The sequence below is a fragment of the Rhipicephalus microplus genome, chromosome 9 (assembly GCF_043290135.1).
Source record: "Rhipicephalus microplus isolate Deutch F79 chromosome 9, USDA_Rmic, whole genome shotgun sequence".
Classification (NCBI taxonomy): domain Eukaryota; kingdom Metazoa; phylum Arthropoda; class Arachnida; order Ixodida; family Ixodidae; genus Rhipicephalus; species Rhipicephalus microplus.
This window is the reverse complement of record NC_134708.1, coordinates 21,563,986-21,585,890: the sequence shown is the minus strand read 5'-3', so window position 1 is coordinate 21,585,890 and position 21,905 is coordinate 21,563,986. Positions and strand designations below refer to the sequence as shown.

Genomic DNA, 21,905 nt, shown 5'->3' with positions numbered 1-21,905 from the left:
TATTCACGAATAAAAATTGAAAAAAAAATTTACCTTGCACCCTACACTGTGGGTGAGTACGCGTTTTTTCGCCAGAAAAAAAAAAAACGTTTTTATTCTCTTTTTCTTTTTTATTTTAAAAAACGATCGTATCGGCAGAATTGTCTCGCATGGTCCAGGAGGCAAACACGTACGACTAAAAATCGTACTGACGAGCAATTTCAAAACGACAAAGGAAGGAAAGGGCGTTTTAATTAAAAATATATATATATACGGTGACCCCTTTAGCGCCGCTTCAGGCAGTCTTTCGAACGTTTGCGCGATTGAAATCGTTTACATCAACGGCGGTACGGGTTTCGTGAAATGGAAAAGCGCGAATGTAGGTGCAAAGAAATAGTCTGTGCCGAGTCAGGTTATGAGAAAAATCGTGAGAATGAGACAGTGTGTTGAAATAGGGAGAATCGTTTTCGTTTGAGAAACACTCGCAATTGTTGCGTAGCACCGGTGATTATGGTTATACCCTAATTCTGGCTTTCAATTGTATTATTTCAAATTATCATGAAAGGTATTACTGATTTGAAGTATCCGATGAAGCTTTCTTACCTTTCGCATTGCCCCGCCGTGGTGGTCTAGGGGCTAAGGCACTCGGCTGCTGATCCGCAGGTCGCGGGATCGAATCCCGGCTGCGGTGGCTGCATTTCCTATGGAGGCGAAAATGCTGTAAGCACGTGTGCTCAGATTTGGATGCTTGTTAAAGAATCCCAGGTGGTCGAAGTTTCTGGAGCCCTCCATTACGGCGTCTCTCATATATGGTGGTATTGGGACGTTGAACCCCACATATCGTCATTACCTTTCGCATTTTGCTTTTCCATTCTGGTCGGTTATGTTACGTCATCTATTTCGCACATCTTGACCATTTCTTGTACTCACATATCATGCGTGTGTTTCTTATATTATTTACATAATTTCTGTGCCGAGCACGAATTGGTCGTACACGCTTGACCCACAGTTATCTTCCTCGAAAAGAAAAGCAGCCGACTTCCCAGAGCTGTGGAATAAGCTTGACTATAATCTGGTCTCTTGTACGAATATAGACTGGCAACGGGGACAGTTTTTTTTTTTTCAGCACTTTTACCCTTAGAAAATGCCATTTAATCCTGCCTTTTTTATAGGAGAAAACCCTTAGATAGAACATAAAAGATGTCATCAGATGCCCGAAAGTTGTAGAAGTACTAAAGCAACTCCAACAACTTTGGGCGAATATTCTTAGAACCCGTTGTTATAACTTGGCATGTGCATTGAAGAACAGCACTCCGCGTTTGGCGCAATGCATAGAGTTAATATACAGACGGTATGTTAACTCTATGGTGCAATATAGCCATGGCCGCTAGAAAAGCTCGCACCAACGACGACGACGACGACAATAACAACAGCAATAGCATCAATAGCAATATCAGTAACAACAATAGCAATAAAAACAATAACAACAAAAGCAATAAAAACAACAATAGCAACAACAACAATAGCAACAACAGCAATAACAACAATAGCAATGACAGCAATAACAATAATAATAGCAGCAACAATCACAACAATAGCAACAACAACAATAATAGCAACAACAATAACAGCAACAATAACAAAAACAACAATAGCAACAACAACAATAGCAGCAGCAGCAACAACAACAGCAATAGCAACAACAACTATAGCAACAACAACAATAGCAACAATATTGTACGGGTGCTGCATTAAAAGTCCCTGGCGCTTCCTCGACAAAGGGCACATTACCTGCACCAATTAGCGCTCACAGTCCAGACTAACCTCATGAGCGCACTTTGATTGTCTGGTCGTGGCCTCTCCAGACTTCTTAATTTGTATCCGACCATACATTTATGTATCATGGTTTCTGTATTCTTTGATGCCACAGTATTATGAAAAAATCAATGCCGTAGTTTCGTCACAAAAGCGAAACAATGCATACAGTAGAAATGAGCTGGTTGTACGTAAAGCAGCGGCTAGCTCCCTTGGCGGCCGATCTATAGCGTAACTCAGCAAGAGACGATCGCATGAGCAAACGTGACCGCGGCAACGAGCGAAGTGACCTTGGCGTTGCCTGTCGCTACAGTGCAAGCCGTGGGAACAGATATATCACGTGCAATCGAACGGGCCACCTGCTAAACGAGTGCTAAAAAACGGGCCCTTAAATAAGTACTGCGCATGGACCACTCTAAGCATGTTTAACGCAAGAGTAAAGGTGGTGTGATAATCTTGGACGATTTCTACCTCATTTCGCTACTTGGCAGCTGAGCCGTCATTGCTCCTTGGTCATGACGGGGTGTTTATGGCGAGGTCCTAACACTTCAGTTATCGAACGATTGTATCACGAATGTGATATTCCTTGCTGGTTGCTCTTATGAATTTTCACGTTGCTTCCCGACGATAAACCTCAGTTGAAAGTAGCACGCCTGCCGTGTGTTTCCTTTGTTAAGGACCGCCGTTTCATAGCCCTCCTTTTTTTTTCCCCCTATACAGGTATGAGCAAACTTGCTCAAGCGCATGGCCTGCTATGCCAATCCCGGTCAAGATCTATAGGGTGCGTGCGAACGTGTCCGGCCTATGAAAGTGCGCGATTCCATGCCAGATCCGCGCAGCCCCCCCTCCTGGACGCTCCATTTGTTTTTCTCGCTACGAACTGCCACCGGCGCATCTCCTGTGTATACGATTGAGTCGTGATCTGCCGCTGTCTTTGCAGAGTTTCACTTGTACGTAAAGAACATACAACGCGCCTGGCAATGTTAGTGTTCTTAGATTTTATACGGGACATCACGGCGATGGTAAAAGAGTTTCTAGAGTGTCCAAATGGTCGATATCGAAATATAGAAATTATATCTGATAGATAGATAAATGGATATATAGATATATAGATAGATAGATAGATAGATAGATAGATAGATAGATAGATAGATAGATAGATAGATAGATAGATAGATAGATAGATAGATAGATAGATAGATAGATAGATAGATAGATAGATAGGTCATAGCGACATCACCACGTGACGTCACTTTGACGTTAGGATGACACCACAAATTTCGGCAATTTGTGACGTCATATAGTGACGCTATCACGCGGTAGTGATTTTTCGCATCAGTCGTGTTGTTTCGACGATAATTAACCCAGCGCTGCTTCAGCCCAAATTCAAGATTTTGACGGGAAAAACGCGTTGAATCCAAACACGTCTTGGATGTGTCCGGGCTGTTATTGAAAAATGCCGATCCGAATCCGACACGTCCCAGTAACAGCATCGCTGTGACAGTTTTATCTCCAGCTCATTGTAAGAAAATGAATGCATAATAGGTGGGAAAGGAGGGAAGAAAGGAAGGAAGGAAGGAAGGAAGGAAGGAAGGAAGGAAGGAAGGAAGGAAGGAAGGGTACAGAAATGGAGAAGGCGGGTATCCATGGAGTGTAGGTTAACCAAATGGAGTGTAGGTTAGCCAACCCAAGAAGACTTGCGGTTGGCTAACCTACACTGGAAGGTAAGGAAGCCCACGCGCTTCCTTACTGGCATCGTTTCCGTGACGGAAATGACGTCAGTTATTTTTTGATAGCGTGGTGCATAATAGTAATTGTTGGGGTTTAAGGACCCAATACCACCACATGATTATGAGAGACACCGTAGTGGAGGGCTTCGGAAATTTATACCACCCGGGGTTCTTTAACGTGCACCTAAATTTAAGCACACGGGCCTCAAGCTATTTCGCCTCCATCGAAAATGTGGCCGCCGCTGCCGAAATTCGATTCCGTGACCTGTGGATCAGCAGCCGAGTGCTTTAGCCACTTGACCACCGTGGGGGAGGGGGGGTGGAGTGTTGCATTGACATGTCAACTATAAAGATGATAGTTTCCACTGTGAGTGAAGAGCCCACGGTTATCAACCAGCCGAAAGCTTCACCACTGGCTATGAACATATTTGCACAGCGCAAGACTACGAGTAGTTACGATGTAGCTACAAAAGAAGAGACAAGGACAGAAAGAGCGCTGACTTCAGCTGAAATTTTATTAGCGAAAACGCTGGAAATATATACTCGTGACAGAACATCACAGCGCAATCGCGCAACCTATTGCATCACAGCAAGACAATCATCGTCTCATTATATGGTTACAACGACACAGCTCAGCACAAATTCACGATCTATTGTGTCAGAGCCAGAAAGTCTATTTCTTTTTTAGTCAGAGCAAGCGAAGGCATACTGATACATCGATCACCCACCATTTGCATTTCATTGGCCTCCATAATCTCTCGTGTTAGCTGGTGAGGGTGTTTGGCTACAAGAGTGCGCTTTTCTAATCCCGGTCTGCAACCACAATCCCTACAATGGATGCCCAAATGACCTTGCACAGCTGACTATACATCTGTCTTATCAAGCGTCATCGGCTGCTGAGTCACTGAACAGACTTGCCAAATGGTACGTTTGGAGATTGGGGGGGGGGGGGGGGAGGGGGGGCTTGTGTGATCGTCCCTGTTTGTTCCCGAAAGTACACTAACTCATAAAGAAACACCGACGCTAACACACGCGGCTGTGACGGGAACATCCACACAGAACAGGTACACACGCAAGCCCCCGGAAGCACAAGGAAGGAAGGAAGGAAGGAAGGAAGGAAGGAAGGAAGGAAGGAAGGAAGGAAGGAAGGAAGGAAGGAAGGAAGGAAGGAAGGAAGGAAGGAAAATAGGAGGAAAAGAACGGCAGGGAGGTTAACCAGCCTATAGGCAGCCGGTTTGCTACCCTGCGCATGGGAGGGGGAAGGTGAAAGAAAGCAGAAGATTCTCGAATACGGATGCGGGATAAGAGCCAAACAGGACTATTCTAAAAGGGAATATGAATTCGTACGTACAAAGGTGAAGAAAAGTTTAAACAATGTTTTTCGGGCTACAACAACATACACAGCGGCTCCCTGATTGCTTTAAGAGTGAGCGCAAAAAAAGAAATACAAAAAAAGAGAGAACGATAATAAAGACGAACAAGGTGAAAAAGAAGACAAACTGCCAGGACATCCCGAAAAGCACAAAACTCTCACAAAGACGGGGCCCGGCAATCCGTGCGAGCCTTCACGGATATATCCCTCTCCCATCCTCTTCTGCTCCTCGATATCAGCCATCTATTGGTTGAGGCTGTCGCGGAGGAAGTTGGATGGACGAGCGCGAGCTCTCTCTCCGACCACGACACAATAACAACGTGCGTATTATTGTGTGCAGAAAAGGGGAAGGGGGGGTTCTGTAGGGTCGTTTGTGTGTTCCTTTAGGCTTACAAAAGAACCGTGCTGAATAGCACAACGACGTCTTCCGGAGGTTAGACGAGCTGATACAGTGGGCTGCCATAAACAACCGCTTCAAAATGACTCCGAAGAGACGCTGTGGCAGGCATGTAGGATAAAAATAAACACAATAAGGAAAGTATTGAAACGAGCGTGCTGACTCGGACGACAAGAAGGCGAAAGGAGGAGGCGTTGTTTGGTGTTTCAGAGAGGCGGGCTTCCAGGTGGGCCAGACACGTCTCCGTATGTCTATCGATGCAGGGCAAGTGTATATTTTTTCCTATAAATTGTACATTACTTTCATAACAGGCCCTGCATAATTAAGTTGGTGCCGCTCGTATCGTCGGTTCTTTCTTTTCAGCGCGTGCGCGCTGTTTTTCGGTGAAGCTCTGCGTTTAAAAAAAAAAAGTTCATTTCATATAGAATACGGGCTACACATACTATGTATTTAAAAATAAATTGTGAACGCTTCAGAGCACTACACGCACGCTGTGGGAAAGCCAAGGCTGTTCAGATCTCTCGAATGAGATGCGATTTCGTGTTTGCAACGAATCTTCGAAGATTTAAAGTACGGTGTATTCTGTACCACAGGTACTATGGGAGAGCGGCAACCTTGTAGAAAATGTGGGTAACGATTAGAGTACTTGGTACTCTATGCTATGGGAGAGCTGACATTCGTCCCTTGGGCTTCACGCTTCATGATGGCATATCGAGAAAAGTTAGGGCTCCACAATGTGCGTTTAGAAAAGGTGCCTAACGATTTAGAGTAATTGACACTCTACAATGGGAATAATGTGTTTTTAGAAAAAAGTGTTTAAAGATTTAGAGTACTAGGTACTCTGTTATGGGAGAGCATACAGCTGTCATGGGGGCCTCACAAAAATGTACTCTATTAATATAGAACAGCATCAAGAAAACACACAGCTGTGTTGTTTAGAAAAAGTGGTTAACGATTTACCACCCTACTATGGGAGAGCTAAAAGCCGTCCCGTGAACCTCTTTACCAAGCAGTAAGCTCAGTAAGTGCAGTAAGACGAAACCATTGCGTATATCAGTGTGTCGTTGAGGCATGTTTAGAAAAAAAAATATTTACAGTATATACAGAACACAAATGCTTCATAACATTCCAGTAACAGGGCACATACACTTCGGCACATCTATGTGTCACGACCAACGTCACTACGTTGCAGTGAATACATTTGCTCTAATATACATGACAATGTTGGCATACATGTACACAAGAACTCAATGTGATATCATGATACAATGGTATAACAATACAATAGATGCAATGATACACGATTTGTAACAAATGAAATCATATATAACAACTCAACGGGCGCTGCTTAGCACCTTGTCGGTCGAATAATGAGTTGTATCCTTTCGTGTTCAACTCTGATGAAAGGGCACGACCAATGCCGCAGAACACAGTCTGCGCAAGGTACCTCCGCTCAAGAAGCGGGAAGTCAAAATCCGGGGCATTTTCAATTTTTAGGGGCGAAGCTCTTTATAGCGGCACCTGTTCATCCCTCGTAGCTGTTGTAGTGTGTAATAAGTATAACATTCTGACCTCCAAGGTAGTGCCGGTGAGAAATATCTTCTGTCCGTTGTTGAACAATAAAAATAGTGCTCAATGTACATGCCAATGGCTGTTAAGGAGCAATGAGAGACAGGAGCATTTGGCTTTTAGTTAACGCGCACGATGCGTTCCCAATTGGCAGCGTCAATTGATGATGAAAAATGGCCTGCGGCTGAGGACAAATAGAACAAGAGACAATGGGCATCCCTGACGGACCCCACGTGTAATAGAAAAGGCAGCACTCTCCCAACCATCTAGAACTAGCGTGCTTTTTATACCAGAATAGGTATGTCTAATTAATTCCACAAAAGTACCAGGAAAACCAAGGGCTGTGAGCACTTTAAAGATATACGTGTACTCTAGTCGGTCAAATGCTTTGGCTTGGTTCAAAGACACAAGGAGATCACGCGGAGATCACGCGACAGAGTATAGGCACTCGACAGTGTACCAGAGGGCGCGACGAAGCTCTTTGGGCTAAGGTCCCTAGATGAAACAAGTTTCCAAGGTAGCGACACCCTCCCTTTTCCTCCTCGCTTATTTGCCTGAAGCGCCCCCTAGAAGGTTTAAAACTTTCATCCAAAAGCGAATGTTTGGGTTCTGTTGCTACGGTGAATAGATGTAAATTAAACAAAATAGAACGAAATAAGACGTAGAATAAACAGTCACCTTTATGAACATAAACGGCACAACACAAGAGCAAGCGGGATGTGCGTTACTCAACCGGCAACGTTGGGCAGTTCTATACTTAACACCACTAGCCATGGCGTCTCGCGTAGTACATTTTAGTTCCACGGCCGTGGTATTTCGTCCAGTTCTAAATAGTCCACTTCTCCGATTGTGTTTTTTCGTGCTGTGACACAGTGAACGTGCTTCTTGCTGGATCCTGTAAGTGGCCACAGGGCGTGATGTTGTGACGATTGATTACAACCGACTTGTGCACCCGCAAGAAAAAAACTACGACCAGACTGGTACGAACACTCGTCCAGCAGCACTGCGATGACGTTTTTTTTTAAATGTGCTCATTTGGACAATCGTGATTCCAAGTGATTCTGATGCGGTGCTGGGAACTTCCTGAAAAGTGAGAGTTCTACCGGTGAGGTGTCTCGAAGCAGCGCGTTTCGGCTCAAGCGAGAACTGGTCAAGAGTGAAATGTTTCTGAAGGTGCGTTGATTACAACCTACAGCTGTTCTGTATACGTGCATACCCACATGTATTTGTACCAACTGGCATGCGCTAGACACGCATTAGACGCGCGCCTGGCGTTTCAATTAAAACCGACAAGTGAACTCGCTTCGCAGATCCGCGTCGACATACCTCGACGGAGTTGCATGAAAGCACTCGCGTGAAATGGTTCATAGTTGCACTTCATGGTGCGCTTCATCTCGGAAAGCACGAGGTAAGTTAAAGGGAGCGAAACCATTTTCTGTTGTTTACGGCAACGCAACATTGCTGAAAAACGCAGATGTTGCATTGAACGAGCATGGCGAAACAATCTTGGTCGACTTAGCGCACACCGAAACGCTCCTCCTCTTCAGTTTATGTTCTGGCTTCAATTTTGTCTTTGGTCACGGCGAGAATCCGGCTGGAGCCATATGCGCATGCGTACTCGTGTTGAACCTTTTGCATGATAATAAATAACACCACCAGCCATTTGCAAGATCACGTGCAAGTAATGCACCAATTACAGACGCGGATGACAGAAAAAAAAGAGGAGTAATCGAGAGAGTGAGGAGGACGGCTCGAGAACAATGAGTGACGCTACCTTGTTTCATCTAGGGACCTTACATTGGGCCACCTCAGCATTGTTGGTACCGACCACCAGGGATACTAAGAAAATGGAACGCTCGCTGAACACAGTGACACGCTGAAGTGTCAGTGCCCTTTTTGGCACGTTTTCAAAGAACGCTTCCTGGGCGCTTACATAATCAGCCATGACCACCTTGCTCACAACTAAAAAAAAAAGCGCTCGTGCAAGCTCGGTTTTGCTGCGTCTACTCGTTAGGTTGTGTGTTCCGGCGGTATACCATCAGATCTCGTAAACTGCATTGCCGGGTACCTATAGGCTACGATATCCTTGGTGGTAAAGGACAAGCTGTGTATTTCTCGTCCAGACATAGATGAAGCCTGGTGATTGCCCACTAGGGTGTTCAACAGAGCCCTCAAACGTTGAACGATCACCGTCGCGAATATGTTAGAGTCAACGTTAAGAAGCGCGATATGTCTCTAATCTTCAGGATTAACAGAGGAAGCATCACCTTTGGGAATAAGCACAATGAGTCCATCTCGAGAACTTGATGGAAAGACACCATCCTCGAAACATCGCCGGATAACGGCGGTTAAGGCAGTACCAAGCTCATTCCAAAATGACAAGTAAAATTCAACTGGAAAGCCGTTTGACCCAGTGGCTGTCCCCCGCTTCATAGATTGTAGCGCTGCCTTTACCTCTTCGCCAGATGGAGGGACGTGCAGAGAATCAGCAGCTCGTTGAGGAACGCGAGGCAAGCCTCTAAGCATAGGCAGTATTCCATCACGGTTCGTCCGCGTGGCCGAACAAGACATATCTTCAAAATGCGCCAGAAAAGGAGATCGATCACGCGTAGGAAGCGGCTGTGTAGGTGGTGTCTGCGTGGTCGTAAAAACAGGTGATTGTGACTGCCCAAAACACGATTGCCTCGCATAGCGTAGCACCTCAGGGTGGGCACAAGGGTTGTGCCTACAACGCCATGCAGCCGCCGCCAGAGACGAGACGGCAATCAAACGCCGGAAACGTTCACGTAATTCATGTTGCCAAGCTCGCATCAGGGGAGATGGGCGTTTCGGCGCGCAAAGCGATGCTTAACTTCGCTGCAGTACCGGCCAGCTCCTCAGAAACGCGACGACGAAGTGAACGACCTTCAACTTAGCAGTGCAGGCGCCACTGCGTTTGAAGCGCGTCCCAATCAAATGAATCAGACGCAGCGAGTGACAGCCGTATTGCACGGGACAAACTTGACCGAGAGCGAACATCAATACGCCATGGTTTCTCCGAAAAAGAACATGGAATTTTAAGTTCTAGGAAAATCGGACGGTGGTCAGAGATGTACACAGGCGAAGGTGGGATGGGCAGAACACGTAAGTCGGAGACAAACGTCTCTAAAGCGTGTGGAATATAAGCCCGGTCGAGTCTGCTGGAGGATCGTCCACGGCGCCATGTCCAAACAAAAGTATTTCCGTGCATGACAATATGCGCATCCAGCTATGAAAAAATGCCGGACAAGGCGTCGCAGCTCACGTGAATTTCAAGCAGACCGACCCCAGCCAGGACGTTGTAAATCGCATCGCGTATTTAGCACACAGTTAAAGTCTCCAATTAGAGTTACGTGACGAGCGTCTAGAAAAAAAAACATCCGAATTTCGAAAAAAATCATTAGACTGTCCGGCTTGTGCAGACGCATACACACAGAGTAAAATCATTCGAAAAGAAAAGTAGGTACAATCCAGAGCCATAATTCTACCGACGCCACCATAAACAACGTGGTGACCTCTCAGTAAAGCCCGGTTAAATATAATGATGCCTACTCCCGTAAAACGAGTTGTAGTGAAAAAGAAATAACAATCTAAGCTAAACTTTTGTTTAAAAGATCTAACGTCGGATAGTGAACAGAAATTAGTTTTCTGCAGGCATAAATCATCACAATTTGCAGCACGGGCCACACTAATCACCTCGGCCTGCTTTACGGGACTGCGAAAACCTTTTACGTTGAAGGTAATAATATTCAATGCGGTAGCCACCGTAAACAATAAAGACAAATTTGGATACTAGACTCACAGTTCTGACAGACGCGGGAGCGGGTGCCCCGCAAGCAGCTCAATCATTTCTTACGACCAGGCGACCCACCGGAAGCGCGGGGCTTCCGGGGCCGCATCGAAGTCCGCAGGGGACTTCTGTCTCTGCTGGGGGCCTCCGAGTCGCTGCTGGATATTCGGTGGCGCTTGGTTCCGAAGCTCTTGAGCGAAGATCGCTCAAAACTGTCCCGGCTGATCTCGCTTGGAGTGCTGTTAATGTCTACCTGCAGGGCCGTGCCACTCCTGCTGTTAGAGTCCTCGTTGATGAAAACCTAGTCACCTTGGGACAAAGTCTCTTCAACAATAGAAGGACTAAAAAAAAAAGACTAAGCAGCCATGGGGTGAACATCAGATATCCCGTCATCATCTGCGACGCGTTCGCCGAGAGACGCCTCCTCTGGCGAGGCCTCGACGTGTGGTTCTGCGGGAATCACCATGGTCGCGGGCCGCTGGATGGATCATCCGCACCTTGCGGGGCTGTCTAGTCCAGGCTGGCTGGAGACACTGCGGGCGTTTGGTGTGGCGTCTGGTGTGGCGTTGCAATACGACCAACTTCGTCCTGGCAAAAATATGAAGGGCACGGCAGGACCGCCAGAATGCATCCGCCTAATCCGTTCGCCTTCTTTGCGCAGTTTTTGGTCGTTCTGCTACTACAGTCGACGGGTTACGACGAGCCAGCATCCGATACACGTGGAAGCATTACGCAGATACTCGCCGAAGGCAAATTACACGTGTCATCCCAGCCAGTGATACAGAATGGCGTCAGCAGTGCTGCGCGCTTCGTGACAGCAGCAGCCAATACTGAAGCTGGAATCAACGGCTCCCTGGTGGCAAGGTTGACATCGTGGCATATAAAAGGCGCTTACGAAGGCCACTCGCGCGAAGGGCACGGCAGGACCACCAGAATGCATCCACCTTATTCATTCACCTTCTTTACGCAGGTGAGAAAACGGCATGACAAGTGTTTTCGGTCAAATAACGTGTTTTTAATTGGGCTGCCGTGCCCAAGGCTGCTTCTTGAGCTGTTGTGTGAATGCGTTGATGTTGCTTTTAACAAAACATTGCTGTTAATATGTGGTAATATTGAAACAAACCCCGGTCCCGATATCACTACTGTTTCGAAGCAACTACAACTGATTGCTGATGACCTGAAGGAAATCAAGCAAGAACGTTTACCCACAATTGAATCGAAGTTGGAATTGCTTACGGCATTAGATGGCAAAATAGAGGCTTGTGTCAGTGACTTGGCTAGATTGCAGAAAACAATATCTACCCTCGAACTTAAGATCGAAGTTCTGGAAAATCGTTCCAGAAGGTCAAACATCATCATTTATGGTGTAACTGAAAATGAAAAAGAAAGTGACGATTCCCTTGAGGAAGTTGTAAATGAAACAATCGTCAAAAACATTCTGAAAATGGAACCAATCACATGCGAAAGAATTCACAGACTTGGGAAACCTGCGGCCAAAAAAACGCGACCGATAATCTTGACACTTGCCGACTTTCGAGACAAAACTAGGGTATTTAAAAACTGCCACAGGTTGGAAGAGACCACGTATTTCATAAGTGAAGATTTTTCAGCACGTATTCGGGACATAAGAAGGCAACTATAGAACTATGGTAAAACAAAAAAAAAAGCAGGCTGGAGACAGCGTTTCTTTAACTTATGACAAACTAAGAATAAATGGGGAGTTGTATTTCTGGGATGAGTGTCAAGAAAGTGTGGTACCTTTGAAGGGACAGTCGGGCATCCCCAGTTCGAAAAAAAAAAACAGCAAGGCGAAGCGAAGTCTATACGCTCGCGACGAGCTGTGAAATAAACTTTTATATGTGGGGTTTAACGTCCCAAACCCACCATATGATTATGAGAGACGCCGTAGTGGAGGGCTCCGGAAATGTAGACCACCTGGGGTTCTTTAACGTGCACCCAAATCTGAGCACACGGGCCTACAACATTTCCGCCTCCATCGGAAATGCAGCCGCCGCAGCCAGGATTCGAACCCGCGCCCTGCGGGTCAGCAGCCGAGTACCTTAGCCACTAGACCACCGCGGCGGGGCTGTGAAATAAACTTTATAAATTTAAATGCACGCAGTATTGTTAACAATGTAGATTCCCTAGAATCGGTCTTAATTAGCCTTGAACCAGATTTCATTGCTGTGACATAAACATGGCCAACACATGATATCACGGATGTTGAATTGACCCCGTCAAATCATTCAGTAGTGCGAAAAGACAGACATACACGTGGCGGGGGTGTTGCGATATTTATAAAAAAGGGTATCTCTTTTTCAAGACTTCCTGATGTAGAAAATGTCGAAGCTATCTTCTGCATAATGTTGGCCCAACACCCGGTGACGGTGGGGTGTGTTTACCGCTGCCCCTCATCTGATTGTAGCGTCACCCGTTCACTATGGCTATCTACAACGTCATGTGCCATGTGGCCGGCTAATCTTAGTGGTCGATTTCAACCTACCCGATATTGATTGGAAAGCCATGCACTTCGCATCGGCATCCTCGGAAATAATAAGCGATATGATGTTGCACTTTAACCTAAATCAGATAGTTACCCAGCCCACGCGAACTAAGGGAAACGCATCAAGTATTCTTGATCTGACATTTCTCAGTCATAACTTTCCACTTGAAAACATAAATTTACAAATTTTGGAAGGTATATCAGATCACGAAATAACATATTGCACCATCCGCTCACAAACCCATGTCCCTGGTGCGGAAAGTAGTAGCACATTTTACGATTTTTCAAACGCTGATGACGTTAGTATTATCGATTACCTCAGCTTTGAATTCATCACATTTGAAGAACTTTCTAAAAACAGTTCCATAGATGTAGATGCGTTGTGGAAAAAAATACACGGACATTGTGTTTTTCAGTCTTCAAAATTATGTACCAGTGAAGACGAGAAGGGCAAAGAAAACAAATCCGTGGACAACACGCCAAACGAAATAGGATAACACGCTAAACGAAATAATCCACGCTAAACGAAAAGTAAAAAGGCTACGTAAAACCCTGAAGCTAAAGCCAACGTATGCGAACAAACACGCCCTTAACGCATCTATAAAAGATATGAAATCAAAAATCAAGGCAGCTAAGAATAACCATTTTTCTAAGACTCTTCCTAGCTTCTTCAAAAGCGCACCTCAGAAGTTTTGGAGTTACCTGAACCCAAAACGCCATGAAAGCCCCGCCACTTACAATGAGGATAACAGAAACGCTGCAAATTCTTTTAACTGTTATTTTCAGTCAGTATTCAACATCGACAATGGCAAACAACCGAATATAGTCCCATATGACCGAAATCCGATCAAGCCACTTGAAATCACAGATTCAGGTCTGTTATACCTTTTGTTGAACATTGACACAAAGAAAGCGATTGGACCTGATAACATACCCAATATGTTTCTTAAGAGATATGCGGAGCGGAACAGTAAATACCTGTGTCACATATTCAAAAAATCATTAACGACGTGCTCACTTCCTGCAGAGTGGAAAATTGCTAAAATCATTCCCATTCACAAATGTGGTAGCACATCACAGGTGTCTACTTTCAGGCCCATTTTCTTAACCTAGACCGTGTGCAAACTTCTTGAACACGCAGTACTTAAACATATAAACACGTACCTTGAACAGGAATCTATTCTTTTGCCCTAACAACATGGCTTCCGTCGCGGTCTCTCAACAGTCACACAGCTATTAAAACTAACGCATGACATATCACAAAGTGTAGATTATAGGAAACAAACAGACGTATTTTTATTGGACTACTCAAAGGCTTTTGATTGCGTACCGCACAAGAAACTAATCAGGAAGCTTCAGTCTACAATATAGGTGAAGGTCCTATTCTTAATTGGATAGATAACTTTCTTACTGACCGCTTACAATTCGTGCATATTCATAACGAAAATTTCACTTTAGCATCTGTTACGTCGGGAGTGCCCCAGGGCAGTGTATTGGGTCCTGTCTTATTTCTGCTGTATATTGATGATTTGCCTTCCAGATTGAATGTTAACATCCGGCTATTCGCTGATGATTGTGTCTTGTACCATGAAATTAATTCCGTTGATGATCACCATGTACTGAATACTGCACTCGAGTCTGTCTTTTGTCGGTGTGAGGAGTGGCAAATGACTCTCAATGCTAAGAAATCCGTTACGCTTACTGTAGCTAGAAAGAAAGCAATATCTGATTTCACGTACACTATTAATGACACACCTCTTACTCGCGTATTCGAACATAAATATTTAGGCGTCACTTTAACGCACAATCTTCGATGGGAAACCCATGTCAACAATATAACCTCAAGTGAACTAAAGCGGCTTTTCTCTTTGAGAAGACGCCTTCATCTGGCACCCCCAAATACAAAGCTGCTGGCATACAAGATGCTTGTCAGACCATTGTTAGAATACGCCAATATTGTTTGGTTTCCGTACACAAAGGAACTAATTGCAAGAATCGAAGGGGTGCAGAGGAAGGCAGTAAGGTTCATTTATAACAAATTTAGACAAACGGATTCTCCTACAGAATTATTACACAAAGCTGGTCTGTCGACACTACAAAGTCGAGCGAAAATAGCAAGACTAAAGTTTTTGTTTCAGTTAATTCATGGAGACATAAACATCGACGTGTCAAATTTAACCTCTTTCAGTCGATCTAGGTTAACACGTTACCGGCACTATCAAGCACTTAATGAATACACTTTTCATTCAAACTGCTTTAAATATTCATATTTCCCGCAAACCATAAAAAATTGGAACCAACTTAGCCCTTAATTCTGTTACGAACACTTCATCTTTGAATGTGTTCTTAGATATGGCAGAAGCAAAAGTACACGCTGAGGAGTTTTGTTTGAAAATTGTTGTTCTTTTTCTTTTCTTTTGCCCTCTTGTAATTCGTATGCAGGCTCTGTATATTGATAACGTGATTTCATCATTGTACATTTTGTTTTTATAGTTGTTGTAATTCGTAGTTTTGCAGAGATTTGTACCCTCACCTTGCTCATTGCTACTACTGCTTCTCGTGTATCGATTGCTGATTGTTTTGCATGCCAGAAATGAGTGCTTCGTGTTTCTTTTCTGTATCATATGTATGCCCTCCCTGCAATGATCTCCTTATGAGATCGGCAGTATTGTTAAATAAAATAAATAAATAAATATCCGGACCTGGCGTCGACGATACGACGTCCTTGTTCTCGGATTGCGTTCCTGGTTGAAGTGACGGGTGATTCTTGGAGGCCGCCTCGGAATACGACGGCCTGATGGCGCAGGCGACGGTGGCATGCGGGTCACCACAACGGCGACACGGCAGCGAGCAGCCCTTCCCGTCGTGGCCATAAACGCCGCACCTTCCACAAAACGGTAGCTGTGCAGTTCATGTGGAAGTGCCCACTGTATCCACATTGACGGCACACTTGCTGGATCCTTCTATAGTCACAGGTCACTCGATGGCCTGCGACCCTGAGGTAGTTGGGCACCGGCGACGATGTTTTCATTTCCATCCGGACGAATCGCGTCCCAGTGGTCACGGTTGGGCGCGATCCCATGAGTCCTCTGCTGATGTGCAGCACCTTCCCGTAGAGAGACAATGCTTGCGCGAGGACCTTGCTGGAGTTGCGGCACGGCAGGAACAGAACGGGGACTTGAGTAACTTGGGTCCTAAGGCCACAGCAGCAACGCGCTCTCCTCTAATGATGAGGTGGGACGCGTCGACGATTTCAGCCAGACCGGCCTCACTGTTAACGGTGACTTGGTAATTCCGGCCTCCAAATTTCTGTACACAGTAGACCTCTTCGATTTGTACTATTGAAGACGTCACGTCTACGACGTCTTCAGGGCTAGTCCCCTCGGGGACGATTACGTCGAAGCCTAGCGCCGTCTTCGGGTGCTGGCTTGCCATTACGGGCGTCCGCCAGCCCAGGGATGCTCCGAGACGCTATCACAGACAACGAGGGAACACGAGCACGAGTAGAGTGCTCGTGTTTTTAGTGGTGAAGCTCCTTAAAGCGGCACCCGTTCGTCCCTCGTCGTAGTACGTAACATGTCCTACGCTTTGAACTGCAAGGTGGTGCCGGTGGGATGTTTCGCCTGTGCGTTGTTGAACAATAAAAAAACTCGCAGCATGCGCGTTAACTAGAAGCTGAATTCTCCTGTCCCTCATTCCCCATTAGCAGCCATTGGCATGTACATTGAGCACTATCTGACAAGAAAGGGTCGCTACGTTACACTCGCTGGGCGTAACCTACTCGGTTTTAGAAAGGTTTAGCGAGCGTTGGGCCGCAGTGCCACGAATAGAGTGAACTAGTATATATTATGAACTCGAGGTGGTTGAAGGTGTGAAGTAGACAAGAAGCGCAAGCCGCAAGAAACTGTGCGTCTGCCACCTCTCGTTTAGTCCTTGGAATGTCGCTAGATGGCGGTGCTTCTATATGTGGAATATACGATGAAAAGATGCGAGATGGTGGTACTTGGAGTGTTGACTAAATGGACGAACGGTCACACAGACAGATGCATGGACGGACGCAGCGATGGACGTGTGGACGCACGAACAGACGCACGCACGGACGGTCACACAGATGGACTGATGGAAGCAAGAACGATTGGACGGACGGATACTTCGCCCCACTCTTTATTATTCACCCCGTGCATACGCGGCCATTTTTTTTTTTTGGTGCGTTAGTGATTTACAGTACTTGGTACTGTACTATGGGACAGCTGACAGCCGTCCCACGTGCTGGAAAGTTCATCCGCACAATAAAACCATACTGTGTTTAGAAAAAATGTTTCACGATTTCGAGTACTTCGTACTCAACTATGGGAGTACTATGGGAGAGCTCTAGCTGTCTGAGCCGTCCCGCTAAGTACAGTTTTGTGTTTACATGGTAGCATACTGTTGGAGTAGAAGACGTGCGTACCGATTTAGAGTACTTGGTACTCTACTACGGGAGAGCCTAAAGCCATCCCAAGCGGACGAAGCAAAAGATATTGTTTACGCCTAGTGAGTTTGACCAACACCTTTTCTAGATGGTGTTGGTTTGACCAAGCAGCCCACTTAGCTGCTCCGGTCGTTGAGTACTTCGTACTCAACTATGGGAGAGCACTGAGCCGTCCCGCTAAGTGCAGTTTTGTGTTTACATGGTGGCATACTGTTGGAGTAGAAGTGGGTAACGATTTAGAGTACTTAGTACTCTACTATGGGAGAGCGTAAAGCCGTATGAAGCGGACGAAGCAATAGATACTGTTTGTGTTTAGAAAAAAGTGGTTTGCGATTTAGAGTACTTCGTACTCTACAATGGAGAGCTGAAAGCCGTCCCGGCTGACACATCTATACCTAACTGTTTGTGTTTAGAAAAGAATGATTAACGATTTTGAGTACTTCGTACTCAACTCTGGGAGAGCACTGAGCCGTCCCGCTAAGAAGAAAAATCAAAAACCAACTGTTTGGGCGCTTGACCAAGCAGCCTATTCGGCGGCTTTAGTCGACGGCTTCATCTAAGTGTCAGGTAGATCAACTTGTCACAAAGACAGGTTCGTGCCACTGGTTTGAGGGCACAAACTTTGATGTCCTGGTTACATGTCACAGAATATTCCGACATCACTGTTATATTAAGCAAAACACTTCTGTCGTCAGCGACGACCCTTTAATCACAATATGCGTAATATTTACACTATCAGAGAAACATAAGTTACGCTTCCAACGGAAATTAGCCGGCTGATTGCCTTTCGCATCTGCAGGCGCGAAGCGGTGCTAGAGTGTACCAGAGCTGTTGGGGTGCTGTCGAGAAAGCCCATATCTATCTATCTATCTATCTATCTATCTATCTATCTATCTATCTATCTATCTATCTATCTATCTATCTATCTATCTATCTATCTATCTATCTATCTATCTATCTATCTATCTATCTATCTATCTAGTTGCCTACTATTTCTAGCTCTCCTGGCCGTTTCGATAATGGTATCGATACCAAACTTGGAATGGCATAACATGACTGTATGAAGAACATATTTACCTATTCACAGCATGAAAATCATGACAGGTATGTCACGAATGTCATGACTTACATTTCATGGTCCTGGAGCTCTCGCGGTGGTTTCGTTCACATGGCATGTTGTAAAAGTGGAATGACATGGCATAATTGCATGGCGAACACAAGCGACAGACCCTAACATGAAAATCATGACACGCGTGTCATGTAACAACATGACTACATGCCACGCTCATGACACGCTCGCGGCCGTTTCGCTAGCGTCACATATAGCAAATTTGGTATTACAGAACGTGAATGGATGATGAAGGTATGCGAGTGGTGCAAACCTGATAATCATGAGATGCGTGCCATGCAACAACATGACTACATGCCACGCTCATGATGTGCTGGTGGCTGTTTCACTAGCTTCACTTTTACCGAATTTGGTATTAGAGCACGTGAATGGATGACGAAGGTATGTGACTGGCGTAAACATGATAATCATGAGATGCGTGTCATGCAACAACATGACTACATGCCACGCTCATGATGCGCTGGTGGCTGTTTCACTAGCTTCACTTTTACCGAATTTGGTATTAGAGCACGTGAATGGATGACGAAGGTATGTGACAGGCGTAAACATGATAATCATTAGATGCGTGTCATGCAACAACATGACTACATGCCACGCTCATGATGTGTTGGTGGCTGTTTCACTAGCTTCACTTTTACTGAATTTGGTATTAGAGCACGTGAATGGATGACGAAGGTATGTGACTGGCCTAAACATGGTAATCATGAGATGCGTGTCATGTAACAACATGACTACATGCCACGCTCATGATGCGCTGGTGGCTGTTTCACGAGCTTCACTTTTACCGAATTTGGTATTAGAGCACGTGAATGGATGCGAAGGTATGTGACTGGCGTAAACATGATAATCATGAGATGCGTGTCATGCAACAACATGACTACATGCCACGCTCATGATGTGCTGGTGGCTGTTTCACTAGCTTCACTTTTACTGAATTTGGTATTAGAGCACGTGAATGGATGACGAAGGTATGTGACTGGCGTAAACATGATAATCATGAGATGCGTGTCATGCAACAACATGACTACATGCCACGCTGATGATGCGCTGGCGACCGTTTCACTAGCTCCACTTATACCAAATTTGGTATTAGAGTACGTGAATGGATGACGAAGGTATGATACTGGTGGAAACATGATAAAAATAAGATGCGTGTCATGTCACGACATGACTACATGCTGCGCTCATGATGCGCTCGTGGCCGTTTTGCTAGCTTCACATGTACCAAACTAAGTATTACGCGACGCTAACGGACGACATAGGTAAATGACACATTCAAACATGATAATCACGACATGCGTGCCATGTAACATGATTACATGCCGCCCTGATGCGCTCATGGCGGTTTCGCTAGCTTCACATATGCCAAATTTGGTAGTATACGTGACGCTAATGGAGGACGAAGGTATGTGACTGGTGCAAACAAGATAATCTTGAGATGCGTGTCGCGTGAGAACATGACTACATGCCACCGTCAAGGCGCCAATAGATTTAGACGCGACGTGGTGCGCGTGCTCGCCGGCGTTCATTTCGTCGCGTCACGCCGGCGTTGCCACGCCAGGCGCCGGTCCTGCCATATACTCGCAGGAACGCGCCGCGCTGCGTTGCTTTGACGCATGCGCGTTTCAGCGCGTCCGGCGTCGTTCCGTCACGAAAAGAGAGACGCAGTGTTGTCTGGGTAACGCATCGACACGGAATGCACCATGTCGCATTTCGCACCGGTTGCCGTCGGGCCGCGCCGACGGACGCTGGTCGCGCCTGGCGTCAGACTGTAGAGTGCTCGCGTTTTGCTAACGTAGCGTCGCTGTGCCCAGCGTGCGCGCGCGTGAACGCTACATTGGAGTATGTTGGGTCCTTGATGGTGCGCTCGCGGCCGTTTTGGTGGCTCCACATATACCAAATTTGGTGTTACGCGACGTCAACAGATGACAAAATATTTGACTGGTGCAAACATGATAATCCTGACACGCGTGTCATGTGAGAACATGACAAACGCTCATAGTATCGGGCTCGCGGCCGTTTCGCTAGCGCCCCGCCGCGGTGGTCTAGTGGCTAAGGTACTCAGCTACTGACCCGCAGGTCGCGGGTTTGAATCCCGGCTGCGGCGGCTGCATTTCTGATGGAGGCGGAAATGTTGTAGGCCCGTGTGCTCAGATTTGGGTGCACGTTAAAGAACCCCAGGCGGTCGAAATTCCCGGAGCCCTTCACTACGGCCTCTCTCATGATCATATGGTGGTTTTGGGACGTTAAACCCCACATATCAATCAATGAATTGTGCGAAACTATAGGATTGGCTCCTTACGATGGAACCGGAACAGCGTAGAAAGAGCATGTCGCTAACATTGACCTATACAAAAAAAAAAAAAAACGAAGGAAGCGTACGTAGCCGAGACCCATGTTTTGCGAGAAGGCGGTCCGACAGGGAAGAAATATATGGCGACTTCGCGGGGGACACTGTATACGTGATGCGGTAAATAAAAGTGCTCACACAAAACGAAGGGACCGCGAGTATATCGTTACTGCATTCTTTGTTTTGTTTAGGGTTCCTTTGAAGTTGTTGTTTGTGCTACATACCATGGCGATTGTGAGAGCTTTTGCGTTCTGCTCGTTGTCATGCGGCATGCCCACGTGTTTTGATAATAAGCTTCTAAACCGAAGCCCACTGTATGGTGGGGCGATTTATGCGTCGATGGAGCATCGATGGTTTCTAAGGCGAAAGCCTATAGGCGCCTCATCAAACACGGAAACTGACGGTCGGTGGCGTTTGCGTTTCATTATACGTCGTGATGCAAGAGGAATAATAGCACAGATTTCATGAAGTCGCGCAAGGCTGGATCTTAGCAGAGCTGTTCGGCAACCTGGCTGGTCTTGGCTTGGCCAGGCCTTCACCCTCTCATCTCTCTCTTTGCCACCGCCACCGGGGTTAAGGATATCGCAGTTTAGATCAAGAAGATGAAATGGACATGGGCCGGGCATGTAGTACGTAGACAGGATAACCGCTGGTCATTAGGAGTAATTAACTGAATTCCCAGAGAAGGAAAGCGGGTTAGGGGGAGACAGAAGGTTAGGTGGGCAGATGGTATTAAGAAGTTCGCCGGTATAAATTGGCAGCAACAAGCACAGGATCGAGTT

At 46.0% G+C, this 21,905-nt stretch overlaps 1 protein-coding gene across 1 annotated transcript in view; it reads left to right on the top strand.

The window, feature by feature from the left end:
* Grip (Glutamate receptor interacting protein) overlaps positions 1-21,905 on the top strand; it is a 174,020-nt gene that overhangs the window by 94,528 nt on the left and 57,587 nt on the right. The gene's annotated exons all lie outside the window — the stretch shown is intronic.